The following is a 9,879-nucleotide window of genomic DNA, read 5'->3' as shown; positions in this document are numbered from 1 at the left end:
CCCCAGGTTAAAGAAAGGGAACTTAGGTCCCATTTCTCAATGGGAGGAGTGTCAGAGTAACACCATTAAGAAGTGCATGTAGGCCATGTCATGGCCATTTCTGAGACATACAATCTGCCGTGAAGATCTTAATGATTATTAAAATACTGAAATACTGCCCAGTTACTGCACAGCAGTGCCTCCAGTCCCCTATTGCCTTTCTTCCTGCTTTCCCATGGGACACCCTCTTCTCAGGTCTCTCTACGATCCAGCAACCGACAGGTTGATAACCTGGTACAGCAGGGCTCCCCAGGAACCCGTTCCAACCTCAGGCCAATCTTAGGATGGACATTTCCCTGCTAGTTTTGAGTAGCATATCTGGCACTAAGGTGCCCCACTCTGGCAGATTCTTCAGCCTTACCTAGAGGTATGGGGAACTTCAGGGAACCTTGTATGCCTCACCTAAGATATGGGGCTTTACCTCTTGGTATGACCTTTTCCAGTGCTTTTGACTTTGCCCTTATCCTAGCTAAGCCTGCCCTTTCCAGGACTTGTGCCCTTACTGGAGAAGCTAGGACACGGAGACTTCTACCCCGCTGCCTCCCATTGTTTGTGACCCTCACCCTTCTCCCATGGTGGAATCTTTTTTCCCCTCTGGCAAGGGAACAGGTGTTTGACCTAACTGTAAGAAACGAACTGATCAGTATTTTGTATACAGTGGTTTATACAATTCTTACCCTAATATCCCTGTTATTAGCCCCATTTTACAGAAGGGAAAGCTGAGGCTTAGTGACACTGGGTATTGCCTATGGCTACATATGGTAACCTGAAAAACACTGTCTCAAAGAAATCAAAGCCTAATCCCTGGAACCTGTAAATGTTCCCTTACATGGATACAAGACCTTTAAGATGTGATTAAATTAAGGATCTTGACATGGGGAGATTTTCTGGAAGGATCAGGGTGGGCCTTCAGTGCAATTGCATGTATATAGGATGCAAGCAATGGGAGATTTCTCTCAGTCTCTCTCTTTCTCTCTCTCTCTCTCTCTCTCTCTCTCTCTCTCTCTCTCTCTCTCTCTCTCACACACACACACACACACACACACACACAGAAAGAGAGAGAGAGAGAGAGAGAGAGCCATGTAACCATGGAACTGAGAGATTTGAAGCTGTTGGCCTTGAAAACTTACATGATGCAGCCACAGACCACGGAATAACAGCCCCCAGAAGCTGGCCAAGTAGAGGAACACCTTCTCCCCTAGAGCCTCCAGAAGGAGCCTGGCCCTGCCCACCCCCTTGGTGTTGCCCCAGCAGTGCTGATTTTGGACTTCTGGCCTCCAGAGTTGTGAGAGAATAAATTCCTGCTGTTTTAAGCCATCAAGTCTGTGGTACTTTGCTACAATAGCCTCAGGAAATTGATATACTGCATAAAGCCAGAAATGTACCCAAGTGTGTGTCTGGCCCCAGAAGCTCTGCTGCTTTCCCTGCACTGTTGAGCCACAGGGGAGAAAACAAAAGCTATTCCCATGATCTGTACTAGTGGAGATGATGTGGGCACAGCGAACCCACACACAACCATTATTTGGCTCAGGGAGCATGGTGTGCTTTTAAAAAATTATTTCTATGGAGACTGACTTTGCTACATGTGGTAGTCTAAAAATGCTCCTTGTTTCAGGCTTCTGAGTAACAGGATCCCCGTGGTGGGAGACTGGGAAGAGGCTGTGGGCAGGAACAACCTAGCATGAGGTTGTTCACCTTCACGACATAAGGTTGAGCACCCACAGGTGCACCTCAGAGGGGACAGTCATGGAAGTAATACTGTCAGGCTAACAGATGCCAAGTGTCGGAAGCTGCTCAGTTAGTGGGCTGCTCTGCCATAGATTTAGTAGGTGGGAACACATCAAGCTCAAATGAGTTGAGACTGTTTCTTATTTACATGGGCAGGAAAAGCAAGATCATCAAGGTTGTCAGCTCCCCGCATCCCTTGTCAGCAAGATGACATTGAAACATAAGGGGCCAGATGACAGCAACAGGGGTGACTGGTGTCTGTTGCCGAGGGGCCAGTTCCACACTGCAGCTAAGCAATGGTACAGGCTGTTGCTGTACCCACCCCGGAGGAGCGCAAGAGAAACCCCACCTTGACAGAACTGGGAGGAGGCAGAAGAGAAACGGCCTATTACAGCCTCCCTGAAGACAGAAATGGCCTTGTGGCAACTACTTGCAAGACCTCCTGACTTAGCTCTTTCCAGGAGGATCCCAGGATGTTCTACCAAGACTCATGTCAGTTGTGGTTAAGCTTTGCCTATGCGGCCTCAGTGGACATGTGTTGGTTTGTCAGGGCACCAGCACGGGGAGGTTCCCTGCATATACAAGCTCTTCATAGAGAAGAAGAAACACCAGGGCACCTGTGAATGTTTTCAGGATGAGGTGGGTGGTACAGTGGGGACAGCTGTGGGTAGGGAGGCAGGAGCCCTCTGGGGGCCTGGCACTGTTCTAGGCTTGAGAATAGCACAGTGACTAGAGAAGACACTGTTCCTGCATTCATGGGGCTTCTGGAGAGAGACCAAAAAAACCCGCTTACATTTATGTTAAGCAATAAGTCACAGAAGAAAAATAAGGCAGTGTAAAGGAAAGTGAGGGATGAAGGGTGTTGTTTTAGCTAGGGTGGTTAGGGAAGGCCTCTTCAAAGAGACGGCATTGAACAGCCACTTGAGTGAAGTTGAGGGAAGCTGTCATGCAATGATCTCAAGAAAAACCATTTGTGGCAGAGGTAACAGCAGATACAAATGCTCCCAGGTGTGAGCTTGCTGTGTCAGTAGAAGGGGCAGCCAGAAGGCCAATGTGACTGGAGAGCAGGGATGGGGTATGGAGATGGTTGAGGTATTAGAGCAAGACCTTTGGTTTTAATTCACACGTGGTGGGGGATTACTGGGGGGTTTTGAGGCAGAGAGAGCCAATATTTGATTTGTCTTTTTAAAGGTTTCCATCTCTCATGTTTTAATAGAACTTGGAGTCTACTCAGCCTGTTGAAAACATGGATTCTCTGAAAGATGGAATTATGACTCCCATTTTACAGGGAAGGAAACTGAAACCCAGAGAGGGACACTAGCTTGCCGAGTGAGATCAGCTTAGCCAGGATGGGACTGGGTCTCCATGCTCCCTGGGGCATGTTTCATCTCAGTGCCAGGATCTGCCCTCCATCACCCATCCCGAAGACTGGTGGCAATGATGACCGGTGACAAGCATGGAGACCCTGAGGCCACGCTCAGAGGGCCCACAGAGGCCTGCACCCTGCCACAATAAGCAAGCGCAGCAGGTCAGATACCTCTCTCCCCAGCAAGAGACACACAGCAGCCAGTCCTGGGAAACCCCTTCCACCCTCCCAGCAGCATGAGCAGAGGCCAGTGGGAGACTCGGTAACACCAGATAAACGAGGCTGACCAAAATAACACTGTAAAGTCTCTGAAGGCTAAACTGTCATTGGAAACACAGCGCACAAGACTAGTCTAGGACCAGCATGTTAAGCCTAAACAGATGACTGCCTCCTAAAATAAAGGATTTGAGTAGGACCTGGAATTTCTGAACATAATAGACAAAATGAGCAGGATGCAATTGAAAAATCACCCATCAAAAGAAGAACCAAGAAAATCAATCAACTGACTCCAACACATGGAGCTGAATCAGATGTTAGAATTATCTGACAAGGGTCTGAAAGCAGCTATCATAAAATGCTTCAACAATAAATATCAAGTTCCCTTGAAACAAAGGGAAAAAATAAAAAGTCTCAACAATGAAACAGACATTATAACAAAGAGCCTGAGGGAAGAACTCATGGTGAATTTAATATAGATACAGATGGTTACATATAGAAATATGCATGGGTATGTGTATGCTACAGGTTAATAGTTGGTATGTACCATATAATTCTTTGCTCTGTTAGTTGAGTTGGTCTAGAAGAAAGACACCCAAAGAGCCAGGAGCACTCCCAGCCCCTGACTTTGATTTCTAATACCATTCTCCAGTGCAAGGAACCATGGCTTCTTGGAGAAATAGCTAATTCTGGGACTGGAGTAGGAAATGTACAAGATGAGCCTGGAGCATCTTGTATTGAAAGAAGGTTAAAAAAACTACTAAAAAACAAAAAAAACAGAATGAGGATCTGGCCAAGGAGGCTGGGAGGTGGCTGGTTGAGAGTGGGGCGTCCCAGAAGTCCTGAGAGGCTGGTGGACCCTATGTGGAGGCTGCTGGGAGGACAAGGGCCAGAGCAGTGGTCATTAGACTTGAGTGTAGAAGTGTTGGTGACCTTGTCAAAGCAGAAAGGTGGGAGAAAAACTGTCATCATGCCTGGGCTGCTCCATCCACAGCAGGTCACCAGTAGGTGACCTCTGCTTGGCCACCCCGCTAGGGCTCGGCCAAGTTCAGGGGTGGATCAAGCCTCACTTAGTGCTCTGGTGACATTTCTCCCCTGTCTGGATGTCTCCACAGTCTCATGCTCACTCCAATGAGGCCATCCCTGCTCTCTTACACCCATCAGCTCCCTCACCCACTCCCTCAGGCTGTTCTTCACACACACACGCATTCCCAGCAGCCCCAGGCAGGTGGGCAGTAGAGGGCGCCCAGCACCACGTATGCTCTCCCCTGAGGACTAAGAAGGTAAAGACTGGGCTCAGAAGGTTCATGCACTCAGTCTTACTTCCATATACCTCTGTCTGTGCAGTGACTGACCCCGGAGGGCCTCCTTTCCCCATCTCCCACCTCTCCAAATTCCACCACTTTTTAAGTTGTGGCCTAAGTCCTGTTTTCACTCAGATGCCCCCTCTGCCCCTGTGGATCTCTCTGCCTGATCTGGAAAGCTTCCTGCCACGGGGTCATCTCCTGTGTGACATTCCTGACTGCCTAAAGCACCTACCACTTCTTTAAGGGTAAAAGTAGTGACTAGTTCTTCTGCCTCCCTACAATGCCTAATAACAATAGCCATACAAATAATTGCTAACAAGGATGGAACAGTTGACTACTAGCTCATTTCATCCTTGCAACAGCCCTCAAACATGGTCTCTGTGATTAACCCCATTTTATAGATGGGAGGACTGAGGTTCAGAAGGTTAAGGAGCTGCCCAAGCCACACAGCTCATAAATGGAGCCAGGGTAAAGGGGGGTGTAAGGAATCAATACAGTAATGTGAGGAAGGCACTCAAAACAGTGCTGGGGGAATAGAAGGAGCCCAACCATTCAGAAAGCATTTATTGAGTGCCTACTATGTGCCAGACATTGTGCTCTGAATTCAGCTGTGAGCAAAACAAAGTCCCTGCTTAGTGTTCATAAACTCTTCCTGCCTAAGCTTTCCCACTGCTGTTCCCTGGACCTAGAAAGTTCTTCCCCATGTACCTATGTGACTCTCCGCCTTGCCTCCTTCAGCTCTCAGCTTAAATATCACTTCATCATTGAGGCCGCCTCCCCTGAGCGCACTACTTAAAATTGCAATCTGCTCTCCCTTGCTTCCGCACAGCACATGCTGTACGGCCCCCATGAGCTGTACGTGCTATGCCTGTCATGTCTCTTCTCCCCATGGACATCAGTTCTGTGCGGGGGGAGCTTGTGTCTGTCTTCCCTGCTGTAGCCCAAGGGCTCCAGGCACAACGTTCAGGAGGACAAGGATGTGTTTGTCCTGACCAGATGGGTTCTCAATGAGAAGGATTCCTCCTGGATTGAGCTCCAGTTTGGACTTTGTAAAATCAAAGATTCCAGAACTCTCTTCTGAATCCAGACATGTCCAATGACATATTTCCCGCAATCCTGCAGGCACTCCAGAGGCCGAGCTCCTCGTGCTCACTGGCATCCTACCAGCTTCTCCATGTCTCTGGCCAGATCACCGCAAGCCACAGGCCAGCTCCCCATCACCGTCCCCAAGCCATTCTTCTCTCCACTCACTATCAGCACTCCAGGCTGGGTTCCTTCTGCCTTCTCACCTCTCAGCTTGTCAATTCCAAGTGCCTCCCAGCTTTTCTCTTTTTCATTTTTAAGCCTTTTATTCATGTGCAACATACATACAGATAATTGCACAATCAAGAGTGTGATCTAGATGAATTTTCACAAACTGAACACACTTGGGAAACCGTCACCCAAACCAAGAAATAGCATAAGACCAGCCACCAAGGAGCTCCCACGGTTCCCATTTGCTCCTTTCCCCTTTCCCAAGGGTACCCTCCATCCTGACTTCTGACACCACGCATTCAGTTTATATAAATGGAATTTTGTGGTGTGTGCTCTTTCGTGTGGGGATAATTTTGATTAACTTTGTGAAATTCATCAGTATGCTTGCATGTAGTAGTCATCTGTTCATTTGCACTGCTGTATGGTATTCCAATGCATAAATATATCATGTCTGTTTATATAATCTTCCATTAATAGGAAATTAGGTTGTTACAATGTTTGATCTATTGAAATGTCTTTTTTGGACATATGCACTCATTTCTCTTGGGTATACAGCTAAGATAATTCATTTTCCAAGGTGGTCCTAACAATTTACACTCCCATCCACAGTCTATGTGTTACTGATCCATTCTCTTTCACCAGCCAGTATGATATTTAATAGGCATTCAAATTGTATTCTCCAAAATTCTAAAGTTAAGAAAAAAGACAATAGAAAATTAGTCCCCCTCCTACATTGTCCTTCAGCCACCCTTCTCCCCACAATCACAACTACCGTTTGGTGTATCTTTCCAGAGCAGAGGGTCTATGAGACAAGCAAATACATTTTTATATCCATTTTATTTTATACAGATGGAAGAGAAGGAAACCAGGAAATGTCATCCCCAAATATGCCTCTTTGACATCAAAATTATTTTGAGCTGAAAACAATTAAGAAGCAGCAAACCCAGAAAAAGCTCTCTCTTTTCTGCCAAATGGCAGGATATAAATTCTCCCTTTACTGGAGACAGACTCATCAGCCCAGAGATGACACTAGAGGAATACGCAAACAAACCTTCCCCTTTCGTTCTTCCCCATGTTTGCCTTCCTGCAGTCTCCTGCCCTTGGAAACCTAAAACCATTTTCCTTTGTCCTGCCATCTCTCTACAAATTTATTGTTCTTTGTGGAAGGTGCTATCTACATCTGCTGGAGTTCTAAGCTGCCATTCTGAGTTGCTTTTCATTAGGTCTCTTTCTAAGGTGTGATGGGTGCTGCATGCATTAATAAACTTTTTCTCTTGTTAATCTAACTTTTTCCTGGAGTCCCAGCTAAAAGCTAAGATGGGTAGAAGTTTTGCTTCCCCTACAGGAGCAGACTATACATGCTGAGGGAGTAGGGAGGGAAAATGGTCCAACACAGATTCTGGAACCAGGGCCTCAAGTTCAAATGCTGCCTCCTCCTCCTCCTGGCTCTACGGCCTTGGGTAAGTAACCAACATTCCATGTTTCTCTTTACCTTCTCCCGAGAGGGGGTGAGGGTAGTGAATTAAACTGATAAAGTGCTTAGAACAACACCTGGCTCAAGGTAAGCCCTTTCCCTAGAAATTACTTACCGGGTATCTTGGAGAACATCCATTTTCATGCATCAAGAACCCATTCTTTATAAACTGCTGCAATGTATTTACTATGTGAATGTTTCCATAATTTACTTAACTGTCTGGATTGATGGACATTTAAATTCATTTAGAATATGCTTAAATTACAAAGACGGATTTAAAGCTATTCATATTCATTCGTGTGTGCTCACCTCATTCAGCTCCCAGAATGCACCACACTCTCTTGGGCTTCTTGGCCTTTGCACCTTCTGCTCCTTTCTTCTGGTACATTCTTCACCACGTCTCTGACCACTTGGCTGATTCCTGTGCAACACCCAGTTCTCAGCTCCAGAGTCCCCTCCTCAGGGAAGGCTTTCTGGCCCCCTGAACCGGCAGGAGCACCTGGGAGAAGTTCCCAGAGTCTGCCTTGACCCTCACCATCCTTGCCATCCCATTCTTACTATCCCTCTGTCCTGCAAATTGTACACAGAATGAGACCCTGGGGAAGCGTGGTGACTCACCATGGGCCCTTGGGTCTGGCACCTGGCACCAACCCTTGTTGAGTGATGGATACCATGGACTGTTTCTCTTACGTTTCAATATTCTAAATCTGCAAGAGATCTGAATTTTAGGAAATGCATTTCCTCATGCTCAAGACTGCAGCTGCCCCTGGTGACACTGAGAGAGCTGGTAGTAAGCTTGCTGCTCTGAGTTCCCAGCCTGTGTACTTCTGCCCTGATGGGGAGAGAGCTCTACTGGACACTTAAGTGTGATCCGGTGCGGATTACTTGACTTGATTCTCCCAGTACCCCGGTGAGGCAGATATAATTACTGCTTTCCTTTAGAAATGAAGGCATTAAGGCTCAGAGAGGGGAGCAGCTGGTCCAAGCGTACGCAGCCAGGAAGGGGTGGGGTGAGAGTAAACGCTGGGTCCAGCTCAGTGCGCCGGGCGTTTGTCACTTCTGCCTGTGCCCTTGGGGCTTCAAGGACTTGGCTTTGTTCATTATTAGGCCTTTGTGATGACTGTTGCCCCCAGGGACTCCCCGCCAGCCTGTCCCCACTCCACTTCAGATTTCTGTCATTTGGCTGGTGAGTTGAGAGTGTTCAGATGGCCAAGGTCTCTCTGAAATTCTGGTCACTCCTGGGGGTTTTGGGACCTGTCTGTGTTGCCTGGAGGGGAAGCTGTCTCATCAGCTTGGGGGATAAGTATCATTGATAAACCACCTGGTAAAAGTCTTCTGCATCTCAGTTGATTGGAGCCTTGATCTGCAGGCTCCTGGTTGAAAAATCTTCTAGAAAAGGAGGAACTCTGGATCCAGGGAGAGAACGTGCGTGGGTCCCTGGAGCTAACCTGCTACCTTGTTAGTATGAACTCTTCTAATAAACTTTATTATGTGCGGGGACTTTAGGTGACCCAAATCTGCCCTGGAGGCTGGAGTGTGGTTGTCAAAACCAACAGTACTGGCTGATCTGGGGACAGGAACTAGAGGTTTGGGTAACAGTGTTGCTAATAATACAGGTAAATGTATTATTGATTCCTTTAATCCTGCTGGGAACCCATTTTAAAGATGGGAAAACTGCAGAGCAGAGAGAGAGAGAAGTGAGTTGAGGAGGAAGGCCTTCAGTCCAGGTCCCCGGGGTCCATTTTTGGTTTCATCAATTTTCTCCCATTCCACGTGTCCAATGGGATCTTACTGTTGTCCCTCAGCAGGAACCGGATGCTGTCCCTGGCACTGGCTCTCTCAGAGCCCAGAGGTTAGGTGACTTGTCCAAGGTCATACCTGCTATTTTTTTGGGTTGAATTTGTTCTCCTCAGTCCTTGTCTCCACTGCAACAAAGAATTGGAAGGCAGAGACACAACAGCGAAACACAGGGGAAGTTTATTTGAATGTACCCCAAGGGAGGAGCGGGCTGAAGTCAAGGTAGACAAATGCCTCCATCTGTTTGGAGGGAGGCTTATATATTGCATTCTTTTTAGGAGGCGCCTTTCTGACTGCCAAGGTGGGGTTATTTGATTTACAGGTCCTTCTATGTTGTCCTCCCTCTCAGTGACCATGTCCTTTTCCCAGGCCAAGGTGCGACATGGGCACTTCTTCGTGCTGTCCATTTGTGCCCCCATTGGGATCTGGTTGAGGTGGAAGTTATCTCCCTGCAAAGCCTTCATGGTCTTCACATGAGACCCCCTCCCTGGGCAGAGCTTGGGTGGCTTTCTCTTTGAACCTTATCTTTCCCCTTTTCTGGCTGCTCGAGTCTGTCTTTCTACCCAACATTCCTAACAGTATGACTCAAAACCAGATCTGCCTGCCCCATGTCTTCACATGTCCTTTGGCTCTTGAGGAGGGAAAAACCTTTTGCCTCCTTGTCAAAGAACCAACCAATGATCATCCTTACAACCCAG

Source organism: Manis pentadactyla, chromosome 5 (assembly GCF_030020395.1).
Source record: "Manis pentadactyla isolate mManPen7 chromosome 5, mManPen7.hap1, whole genome shotgun sequence".
Lineage (NCBI taxonomy): Eukaryota > Metazoa > Chordata > Mammalia > Pholidota > Manidae > Manis > Manis pentadactyla.
The sequence above is the reverse complement of the archived record's forward strand: the minus strand, read 5'-3'. Positions refer to the sequence as shown.